Below are 12022 nucleotides of genomic sequence, written 5' to 3' on the forward strand. Positions count from 1 at the left end.
TCACCAACATACATACTGCTACATCAAAGCCAGCTATGTCTGAGCAGCTTCCCAGGCGCCAATCTCTATGAGCTGCTCAAACGACCCTGGAAACTTAACGATACTCTAGGGAGTTGAGAGGAACACTTGGAGAAGCCGAGGGGAACCACAGGGAGCATGCTCGGGAGCACTGGGTGGTTGCAGAGCTGGAAGGAGGTGGGCGCATGTTCTGCTGACTGGAGAACACGTGTAGGGAAGGAGTGAAATGAAGGACCAGCACTGTCAGCAGCTGCTCTCTGTCCTGATCCCTGGCCCTCGACGTTCCTTTGATACGCAGGCTGAGATACTGGTTCAGAAGTTCACAAGTTGGAATTGCCACCTGGCTACATATGTGGCCACACACACACAAACTCACTCACATTAATGGACACTTGGAATTCTGGTGATTGTCTTTGGGACAGTCCATTTCAAAATCCAATGCATAAGGAGAACCATGACTGGCTCTTCTGTACATTTTCAACTAAAGGTTTATATTCATTATCAGATTATAAGACATTTCACCACAGAGTGTAATTTAGCACAAACCGCATCCATCTCAAGACCAATATTCATCCATTTTCTGTTGCTATAGCAAAATACCCAAGGCAGGGAACTTTGTAAAGAAAGGAGCTTGATTTAGCTCACAGTTTTGGAGGCTGAAAGCTCACTCCTGGGCAACCTGTCATTCAGCCTCCAGCGTGGACCTCTTTTCTGAGACACCACATGGTGGAGAAGCAGAAAGGGAAATGGCCCCAGGCAGACATGAGGTAGCCTTGCTTTACAATGACCCACTCTTGCAAGAACTACTCACTCCAAGATATCAGCATTAACCTCTTCCAAGGACACGTGCCCAGTGACCTGACTACCTCCCGCTAGGCCCCCCTGCCACACTGGTTCACCAGGGGCCAAGATTCCAGCATATGAGCTTTTAGGGAACACACTCGGACCATATCCACACTCAGCAGACCCTCCAGCAGAAGGATTATTATTTCAACATTGCCATTATGGGGAGGTCGCCTGGTCTAATATCAACTTAAAAAGAGAGCTTACACTTACTAGTTGAATGCTGCTCTGGAGTAGGAATTTCAGAATCCTCCACAGACATTATCTAATCCTTTCTGATTTTACAGTGACCTCATTAATTAAGCACTCTTATTATTTCTATTTACTAATGAAGAGATACATGTCAGAGTGGCGAGGTAAATTGTTCAATGTCACACAGAAAATAGGCAGCCAGGAGTAAGTCCTGGGTCTGCCTGATAGTCCCTTACTTCTAGGATATGTTAGTCTGTACTAGATGGTTCTTAACTAGGAGTCAAGGGGCTCAGTAGATAGAAAGCAGAAGTCTATGAACTTGAATGAGGGAAAATGACATTTTAATTTCATTAACTTCTAACTGGAATTTAGTAGTGTTTCTTTTAATTATGAATGTAGGCAATAAGCAGCAGTAGTATTACCTGAACCTGTGACCAGTGTCACTACCAACAGCAAAAATCACAGATGTTTTCAAGCCACATCAAAGCTGTTGCAAATATCACAAAATATCATATGCGCATGTCGTAACTTAAAACTTATGGTAGTTAAGTTATACTCCATGTATGTGTGATACGTCAAAATACATTCTACTGTCATGTATAACTAGAAAGAACAAATAAAAAATTTTTTCTTAAGTATGGTAGTTATCAAATCTGCTGCTAAGGGACACAAGAACTGAGGAAGTCAGACCTCTGAGACCCATGGACAGGGCCTAGGGCCTGCCTTCTAGTGAGGTTCATCAGAACAACAGAGAGCTCCCTCTCTAGCGATCCCACACCGCCCGGTAACTGCAACAAGAACAGCGGGCAGGCAAGAGTCAGAGAACAGTAACGTGCAGAGACTGTCCACAAGGAACAGGGCACAGGGCAAGTCCACAGCTGAGGATCATGCACACAGTTCTGTGAAAAACCAAACTCCACCCTAAAACAGGGTGTTTCCATGGGGATCTGAAAGCTGTGGTACACTGAGGACAGCCACCACCACGGTGAACCTCAAACCCACCCAACTTCTACCTAGCTTCATTCAACCCCCACACTAATGACCTGCCAGAAGACAACACAGGGCCAGAGACAAGAGCAACCAAGTCCACAGTTCTGCACACCAAGTCCAGCTTTCAAGAAAAAGTTACAGGGCAAATGAAAAGGCAAGAATAACACACTTCCAAGAGGCAGCGGTGATAAGAACCAGATTAAAATATGACCTGGGCTGGGGATATAGCTCAGTTGGTAGAGTGTTTGCCTCGCAAGCACAAGGCCCTGGGTTCAATCCCTAGTACCACAAAAAAAAAAAAAAAAAAATGACCTGATGCTGGAACTATCTGACATGGATATTTTTGAAAACTAGGATTAATAGATTGAATCCCCTAGTGCATAAGGTTTACAGTGTTCCAGACCAGATGACATATACAATATGCAAGGTCATAAGAACATTTTCAACAGAGACACGGAAAGTATGAGAGTCAAATTAAAATGGTAGACATGAAAAGCATCCTAGCAAAGATAAACATTATTTCCTGTGGGCTCATTAGTATTCTCAGCATAATGAGGAAAGAATTAGTGAAGCTGAAGGCAATATAAATTACCCAAATCAAAACAGAGAAAAAAGAATGATTAAAATATAAAGAACAGGCATCTAAGAGCTGTGGGTCAATATTAAATGGCATATATATATATATATATATATATATATATATGTACATACATATAATATTAATATGTATATACATTAATCTGAGGAGGAAAGGGAGAGGGAAGGGCAGAAGAAATATTAAGATAAATAATGGCCTAAAATTTTCCAGTACTAATGACAGACACTAAACCACAGATCCAAGAAGCTTAGAGAATACAAAAACAACCAAGCTGTTGATAAATATCAACAAAGAGAGAAAGAGACAGGGAGAGAAATATATCACATTTCAACTACTGAAGTGAGAGGAAGCAGGGTTCAGGGGTGCACACCTGTAATCCCACTGGCTTGGGATGCTAAGGCAGGAGGATCTTGAGTTCAAAGCCAACCTTAGCAACTTAGTGAGGCCCTGTCTCAAAATAAAATACAAAAAGGGTTGGCAATGTGGCTCAGTGGTAAAGCAACTCTGGGTTCAATCTCTGGTACCAAAAAAAAAAAAAAAAAATTAGAGGAAAAAGAAAATCTTGAAGGCTACTGCCAGATAAAGCAAATCATGTTGAGAAGTAAGATACAAATTCTCAAATTGTCATCAGAAATCATGTAAGAATGCTAGCAAATATTACAGACTTTGCAGGTCCCATGATCTGTGTGCAACTACTCAATTCTGCCATTATAGCGCAGAAAGAGCCATGGATGATATATAAACAAATGGACTTGATTTCATCCCAATAAAACTTTATTGACACAGGTGGCAGACCAGATTTGACCCATCTACCATAATTTTTCAATCATTTGTCTAAAGCAAAAATAACAGCACAGCTTTGTCTGGCAATGGACATGTGAAAGCAAAGGCACAAATGACAGGAGGAAAGACTGGGGACATACTGCTGTAAGGTCCTCACCCTAAACAAAACGTGCTATAGTGATGTTTTCAGGTACATTATAAATACAGTTGTAATACAGCATTTGGGCAATCACTGACAATGTTTAAGAGATAATAAGTCAATAATGAAACAAAACAGAATCATAAAAAGTGTTCAATTAAACCAAGCAAAGGCAGAAAAAGAGGGGAAAAAAAAAACAAAGAACAGATGACACAAGCAGAATACAGCTAGTTAAGATGGATTTAAATTCCACCGTATTAAAAAAAATCACATTATATATACCAGGTAAAAAAATAGAAATTGTAATCTTGGATAAAAAAGCATGACCTGGCTATGGAATATCCATAGGAAACCCACTTTAAATATAAGGACACCAAATTCTGATGTGCACACATAGCTCTGCAAATTGGCCCAAACTCATATAACCATACACTGCAAAGACTAGCACCACATGCAAGTTTTTAAAACATTAAATAGGATGTAGGAATGCAGGAGGAAAGTAGACTGGTAAATCAATCTGTGTTACAAGTGACTCACATAACTACAGGAAGGAGACAGGAACTGACCTAAGTAAACAGCAGAGAGTATTTTGACTGGATACTACCAGGCTAATGAGAGACCCGAACACACTTGCTCCAGTCTATAACTGTGATTCTGACAGGTCATGGGTGAGCAATTCTGAGCTGCTTTCTGAGGGGTAATAGGATTGAAAATAGGTGATATAAATTGTAGATAATATGAACAAGGTGTATTGCTGTTGAGTGAGAGGAATTACAGCGAGGAAAGGGGAAAGTCTAGAATGTTCCTTGTCTGAATTAGAGTCAGCTAGGACTCATTTGTTCTTAAGTACAGATGGACGAGAGAAGGGTAGCAGGGGTGCGTGCAGGGGTCTCTCCCTGCATAGATTCCTTAGCTCTGAACCTGGCAGTGACAGCGACACCTTTGTGGACGTGAGCACACTGCTGTCAGGTCCTAGTTTCTAAATGTCATTTTCCAATGAAAGGGTTTGTCAGAGAACTGATGAATTCCAGGGTCGAAGTAGAAAAAAATCCCAAGAGAAGCCTGGAGGACTTTGTGCTACCAGAAAGTACAGAATGTCCCCCAAAGATGGGCACAGGCCTCAGTAGTGCACAGAAGCCAACCTGAAAGCACCCCAATGTTACCAAAGTTGACCTTGTCCAACAAAATCAATAGCAACACCATTGGGTTACAACCCAAGCCAATTTAAAAATCCACGAATCCCTACTGATGTAAATAACAACTAAATTAAAAGTAAATGGTGAAGCTATGGCCTTCCCCTAAAGAATTCCAATTAATAAGTGTAGAAAGAATCAGTGAAAGAGGACATCCCTTTAAAATACCACAGTCACCACGGCTGCAGACAGGATTCGCTGCAGAAGCTAAGGTTAGTGGGCAAAGGTAGGAGCACCAGGGTAGTCACACAGTCTCAAAATATTTCTTTCAAGAGGTCATTACAAAGCAAAATTGCTCAACAGTGGAGAATCCTGGCAGATACCATCTTGCCTGAGTGATTAGAGTTAACATCCAGATGCACTAAAATGGGCATCCGGTCTCTGTGACTTTCTTCCCAAAGATGCATGACACTTCTATCTAGTTATGATAGCACATCAGGCAAATCCAGATGAGGCACCTTCCAACAAAGCAGCTGGCGAGTACTCTTCAAAACTGTGATCAGTCAGGTGTGATGGCACACTCGGAGGCTAAGGTAGGAGGATTGCAAGTTCAAGGCCAGCCTGGACAACATAGTGAGACTCTGTGTTAAATAGGGCAGGACAGAGCACATGGTCGAATGCTGGCCTAGCACGTGCAGACTCCTGGATTCAATACCTGGTACCACTGAAAGAGATGGGGGAAGAGATCTTGAAAGACAAGGAAAGAGCCAGGCTCTGTCACAGATGGGAGGAGACCAGCGAGGCATGAGGAGCACATGCATGAGGGTTCCTGGTTTAGATCCCAGCACAGAAGAGTACATAAGTAGGAAAACTGATAAAAATCTGAATAAACTGCTGCTCAGCTTAAAAAGGCTCAAGAGATACTGGGTCAACATGGGCTCACGAGCTTAATGTCAGACCATCCCTACAGACACGAGGCCTAGAGGAGCTGGCAGGAGGAGGGACCGGGTGGACCCAGGGCTCACAGGAACAGTGTCTGATGGGCAGAAGGACTGAGCAGAGCAAGCAGGGCAGGCAAGAGGGTGGAGCTACCAGTTCGCGGGTCACAGCTGTGGGATTTGCTCGCAGGGTGAGTCTATTGAGCAGCCACTACAGGAAGCAGCTGAAACCCCGACGGGATGGCTTCCGATGGCAGCCCATGGAGCCCGTGTCTTACACAGAGTTTATGTGGGAGCAGCGAGAGGAGGGCAAGTGGGACCGGCCAGCAGTCCCGCAGGGCACCGCATCCTGACTGCCCTGTGAAAGGAGGGTCCACACGGCTTTCTCCCCAGGTGTCCTTCTGGACTCCAGAAAACTGATCCTCCATTTTTCTCCACAATCATCCATCCACAAACGAAGGTGAGAAGAAAGTGATTCGGGAACTAGTGGGGCTGCCCTGCCAGGCCGTGCGGAGGGCCCTGTGGAGACACCTGTGACCGCCACCCTGCCCAATCCAGAAACAAGCCAGCCTGGTGTCTTGATACCCCAGTGCCGTTGCACTTCCTCTGAGCACTTTCTTTACTCTCTTACCAGGGATGGAACCCAGGCGTCCTGCTTGCTAGCCAAGTGTGTGACCCTGAGCTACATCCCCAGCCCTTTCTTTTTCAAAAAAAATAATAATAATAATTTTTTTTTGAGACGGAGTCTTACCACGCACATGCCGAGACTGGCCCAGAACTCCCGATCCTCCTGCCTCAGCCTCCCTGCCTGCTCTAGACACGTGGGTGCTGTCAACTAGTGTGTGGCCAACGGCTCTGAGAAGGGGGACAGAGGAGGGACTGGGCGGTGGGGAGGAGCCAGCGCAGACTTCACCTGTTTCTCAAAGCTGCTCCTGTTCCGGAGGAGAGAGTGGAACTGAAACGCCACCTAGTTTCCCCACATTCGGTCACTGAGTGTCCTCTTCAGTGAGTCTGTGCTGAGAAGCCAGCAGGGGGGCGGTTCTGACCCAGGTCACCAGAGTGCTGCGGACTCATTCCTCAAGGCCACCCTCCCTGCTGCGCTGTACCTTAGTTGCCAGAAGAAGTGTGGCGGGCATGTTGTGAGGACCCTGCTTGGCTCTCATTGACTCCATTCGATGGCCCCTTCCCGGGCCACCGTGGCCGCCTGGTCGACGGCCCTCTTTGCCGTGGTCCTCTAGCTCACAGCAGGCTGGGCCACCCCTCTGCGGCTGTGGCCAGGCAGGCATGGCGGGTGCCCCCAGGTGTGCCCTTCATCCTCCTCCTCCTGATCTTGCCCTCAGCCCACCCCCACCCCTCCCATTGTCCCCCTCCACCTTCCTCTTCTTCCTCGCTCCCCAGAGCTCTAGGAATAGCTCATTGTTTGGTGGCAGGATTATGATGTCCCCACTGGGGTTATGACATCAGCATTTGGAGAAAAGAAAGAAGGGCCCAGGACTCAGGGAGCAGCATGGGGCTCACCACAGGGCCTGGCTGGCGCGGGAGGCCCAGGAAGCTGGAGCGCAGCAGGACCAAGGCCTTTCCTGGGAGCCAACCGCTCGCTGGTGTCTGAAGTCACAACGAGCTACCTAGACTCTGAATCCAGAAAACTGCACCCCGACAAGCTGACAAACTGTTAAGGGAGGAAACGCCCGGTCTTTAGAGAGCATGGACATGTGGTGCCGGCTAGTGTGGCCCCTGTGCAGAGTCCTGGGCCTGATGGTGGTGAGCAGGAGAGCCCTGGAATCCGAGAGATTGAGGCTCCATGTGAGCCATTCGAGAGCCTGATCAGAGAGGGGAACGGTGAAGAATTACAGGATACGGTGGTGGAATCTCCATCCCGTCAACTACAGATAGAAGGCTTTTAACCAGCTGCCCAAAGTGGCAAGTTGTGGAACAGTGGTGACGGAGCCCTTTGAAAGCTGATGGTACTGCCACACACGCATCAGGAGACAGCTCAGCGTGAGGACACTGGAGTCCCAGGCTTGTCACTGGAGATCAAGACTCATCCCCAGCTCCCCTCTTCCTCCTCTTTAGGTAGCCGCCTAGGATTAGAGCGGGCCCGTGTCTTCCTCAGCTTCCCTGGACATGGTCGGACTGCCTCCCGCAGACGGTCCCCATCAGATAGAAGGGGAACCTTGGGCCTTCTCAGTCTCTGCAGACACGCAGCGTGAGAGCCAGCTCTGGGTTGCTCGCCTGTCCCTTCCCAGGCCCTCCTTGGAGGGTGCTTTTGAACCATGATGGGAAAAGCTGCATTTCTTACAGGAAGGAGTTCTGACAGGAAGGGACTTTTTGCTTGTGTCTTTGGGTCGTGGTACTTTGTATAGTTGTGCAGAGTCCCACAAATGATGTTCCAAGGCAAGGCAGTAGTTTCTAGTAACAGTGGGGGATTTGAATGTCTCTTTGTTAACTTGTCGTTACACAACAGTACTTTTTAGTAAGTCATGTGCAAATCCAGCACATTCAGTTATCCGGTAAACAGAATGTGATTGTATCTAAAATATGTTTATGAATTGTTTCTTCTAAGCACTAGGCGCGTCTTACCTCCAGGCCACGTCAATCCTTCCATACCAAAATCTGGGGGATAAAAAAATATTCACTTGCAATGAAACTCCAGGCATGATTTTGTCAAAATGAACCCAATTGTTATATGCAGCCACAATGCACTAATAAAATTTAAGTTCACTTGCTTTTGCAATCGTGACTTTTGTGCTCAAAATGGGACAATATTCCACTGAGATGGGAAGGGGTGTGACTCAAGCCTACGTAGTCAACAGACCAGAGATTCCAGCTGACGTAACACCCCTGCTAGGCTCAGCAGAACACGCCAGAGTTGTTTTGCATTTTCCCAACCCTGTGACATTGGGCCACACAGTCACACATCTGTCACAGCCGGATGCAGTTCTCTCCGGTCCTCTCTGAGGTCTGAGCACACTCAGGAGCCACACTCAGTGCAGGCAATCCTACTTCAGACTCGAGAGTGAGGGGAGGGCACACCTGTCTAGAAGAGAATGGAGATGCTGAAAGGGGAGACCAGAGTCTCCAGGTACAGTGACCAAAGAGGTTTCGGCTACAGAAGAATACCCTGAGCAGTAATGGGAGATGGAGAAGCGATGGCCGAGCGAGGCCCAGCTTGCCAGGATAGGTGGCATTCGCCTGTCAATCCCACAGGATCTAAGGATGAGAGTGGCTCGATTTGTGTTCACCACATAAAAAGCCCTGGAGTAAGTCGGCCTGGGCGTAGGTATCCTGGGCTGTCTGGAGGCTGCCCCGTCCCTCCAGGCCCCAGTGGGGAAGGTCTGTGGAGGGTTTTGAACACAGCACAGCAAGTGGAACTAGACTGACTCAGTGAACAAGCGCTCTCCTCCTTTTCTGTCTTCCAGATTGAACTATGGCATTGTCTTTTGCAAAACCCATTTAAGAATTCTGTGTTAAGCTCTACTTTTCCTCAGGGTGTCCTGAGTGGAGATGGGAAGCCAGTCTTCTGAAAGCTGCATGTCCTTGGCTGTGCCTCCGGGGTCTTAGCTGCTCCCCATTCCCTGTCCCTCTTGAGGAAGCACCATGATTGATGTTCACAGAGGAACACGTGACAGAGGCTTCCTCCCAGTGGGTCCAGAGGGAAACAGAGCTATGTCTGGGCCAGACCTGGGTCAGACCTCAGGTTCCATCTGTAAATTAACAGAGGAAAAGTGACTGTTCCAGATCACCACACTAAAGCAACAGGCCTCAACCAAATTGGTTTTCCCCCATCCCCTTCCAGAAAGTCAGGATATAGGCCCAGTGGGGTCGGGTGGGGGGAATGTCTGGTATTTCTGGAATCTGGAGTGTCCTGGGTAGGTTGTGGTTCTGGAGAACTGGGAAACTGGGTTCTTGTTTTTCTTTGTCATTATCATGAGACCCTGCACAAGTTACCTGAGGACCTCAGTCCAAGTACTGAGAAGTGACAAATTTGGGTATAGAGACCAGCAGGGCAGCTGCTGGCTCTGACCTATATTCTGCATGTCTACGATGTGATTTCATGGGCTCAGACCATCTTGTGCCCTCTCTCCCTGTACACTCAGGCACTGCACACACACACACACACACACACACGCACACACGCATACATACCACGCGTGCACACACACAGTACAGCAGTACACGTGAATCATTTTCACGATACCCCAGGGCATCTCCAATCGCCTCTGCAGAGTGCGTTTCAGAACAAGGAATTCATGTGAATTCCCTGTGCTTTTAAAATAAGTAGTCCATCCAACACTTCCTCCTCCCTCGCCCCTCTGGGTGAGAGAGGATGTGGGCATCTCTAACTTAATTAGCAGAGGCTCTGAGCAGAGAACAGCAGTCAGATAAAGGCTCAGTCAAGAGCCTCTCAGGTTCCAGTGGAGGCAGAGGCAGGGCATGAGGGTGTGCGGCTACCCTCACGATACCCGGATTGAATGCCACTGTCCACTTAGTGCCCAACTGGGCACCGTTCTTCAACTTTACCTTGAGCGTCACTAACCACCCCAGTGCTGTGGCCCTCACTGTGGGCACTTCATTGCTGGTAGGTCTTGAATTCCAAGTACTGGCTGGAGTTGTGGTGCGCCATTCCTGTTTGCAGTTACTGCAAAATCACTCCCCAGCAGGCGGATGCTGCGGGAGGGAGACACCCATTTCTCTTTAAGTACCTAGCACCATGTCTGGCCCTCAGTAGATGCTCAACAGATTTTTTTTTTTTTTTTTTTTTTTGGGTGCTGGGGATCGAACCCAGGGCCTTGTACTTACAAGGCAAGCACTCTACCGACTGAGCTATCTCCCCAGCCCCTCAACAGATATTTTTTAATGAATACTTAAGTTATCATATCATGGGTCATAACATCTGGTTGCAAAAATACATTCATCCTAATTAAATACAATAAAAATTAAAAATACACTCAGCATCATAGAAGCAAATGAGTGAAAAAACTATACTAAATAAACACCCAACATCGTAAAACAAATGAGGCAGGTTCTGGTGTTCAGGCTGTCCCTGCTCTTGTCACAGGCCATGTTTTAGTGCTTCCTGTGTGCTGGGCCAGGGCAGGTGCATGATTTGGAGACACCTCTGCCCACAAGGAGCTCAGGACCCGCAGATTCAGTGTCTCCAGCAAGAGAAAGCGAGTAGCGGGGACGCAGGACAAGATGCTCCCTGGGTGGGCGAAGACGGGATGATCAAAGGGAGAATTATCAGCACAGTGCTCCTATTCACAGGCCAGACAGCGCGTGGGGCCTCTCTATAGAACCCAAGAGTCCACTGAACAGAAAATGGCCGCTCTGTACAACATAAGATTCTGATTAAATGCTTTATTGTGTGTCTGACTGCGTGCCTGTCGCTAATCCACGCTGCAATGATTCATGCTTTTAAAAAAAAAAAAGCAATTGGCTCTAAGAGCCAACACAGTGCATTTCCAGATAAAGGACGCATGACCGTCAGCAGACACCTGCCTGATGGCTTCGCTACCAGGCTGGGCAGGGAAGGAAAGCGCAGGGCTGGACGGCAGGCCAGGCAGGCCAAGTGGACCAACAGACACAGGCTCCTTCGCGCCAGAGACCCCATGAAATCTCACGGACACTCAGAATACAAAACAACGAGAACAGGAGGGGCGTCTTCTTTGAAAAAGACGTTTAGTCAAATTGCCAAAGAGATATGGTGGAGCAAGGGTGCCCTGGCGTTCCTGCGTGAGGCTGCCACTGTGGGTTGGGGGGTGCCCAGAGCCTCCTCCAGCAGGCTCTGCTGGGGTCTGTGCCGTCCCCTGCAGGACAGCCAGCTCCTGGCCTCCTATTCCAGAGTGGCCTCTGCCAGGTGGAGCCCCAAGCAGCCCTCTGATCCCATCTGTGCTAAACACACGCAGTCTCACCAGGCGTGAGGAAACCCTGCACGTGGAAGAGAAAGGACAGGTGACAAGTGGGAACCATGACTCCAGAAGAGAGAGAAACAAGGTGATAGAAGAGAAACCAGTAGGAAGGAAGAGGGGTCTCACTCATAAGAGCAGAACAGTAGAGCTGTGACACAGAAATAGAGGACAACAGCCACCAAAGCCATGACCAAAGTTGCAATGAATGAAATCAAAGACGTCGGCCAGCAGGAGAAGATGAGGTGGAGGAGCAGCCCACGCCTGTGGTCACCACCTCCGTTCTGTCTTCCTGAGGTTGGCTGCTAGGACCACTCGGCTGCTGGTATCAGGTTGAAAGAGCATGTCCCATGGGAGACCCGGCTGAGCAGAGGGAAGGCCCACTGCACGGCACAGGAGCTTTAGGACACTGAAGGGGGACAGAGGACTCCAAATCCTCCCAGGCGGGAAGAACAAAGCCAAAGGTCCCCTGCAAAGGAACA

At 47.9% G+C, this 12022-nt stretch overlaps 1 protein-coding gene and 1 non-coding gene across 4 annotated transcripts in view; one reads left to right on the plus strand and one right to left on the minus strand.

Moving 5' to 3' along the window:
• The window catches only part of Lpin1 (lipin 1), a 112283-nt gene that overhangs the window by 68486 nt on the left and 31775 nt on the right, over positions 1 to 12022 (minus strand). The window lies entirely within an intron of this gene.
• Positions 2261 to 2334, plus strand: Trnaa-cgc (transfer RNA alanine (anticodon CGC)). Its single transcript has one exon. It is a non-coding gene; the product is annotated as a tRNA-Ala (tRNA).

This window comes from Sciurus carolinensis, chromosome 13 (assembly GCF_902686445.1).
Source record: "Sciurus carolinensis chromosome 13, mSciCar1.2, whole genome shotgun sequence".
NCBI lineage: Eukaryota > Metazoa > Chordata > Mammalia > Rodentia > Sciuridae > Sciurus > Sciurus carolinensis.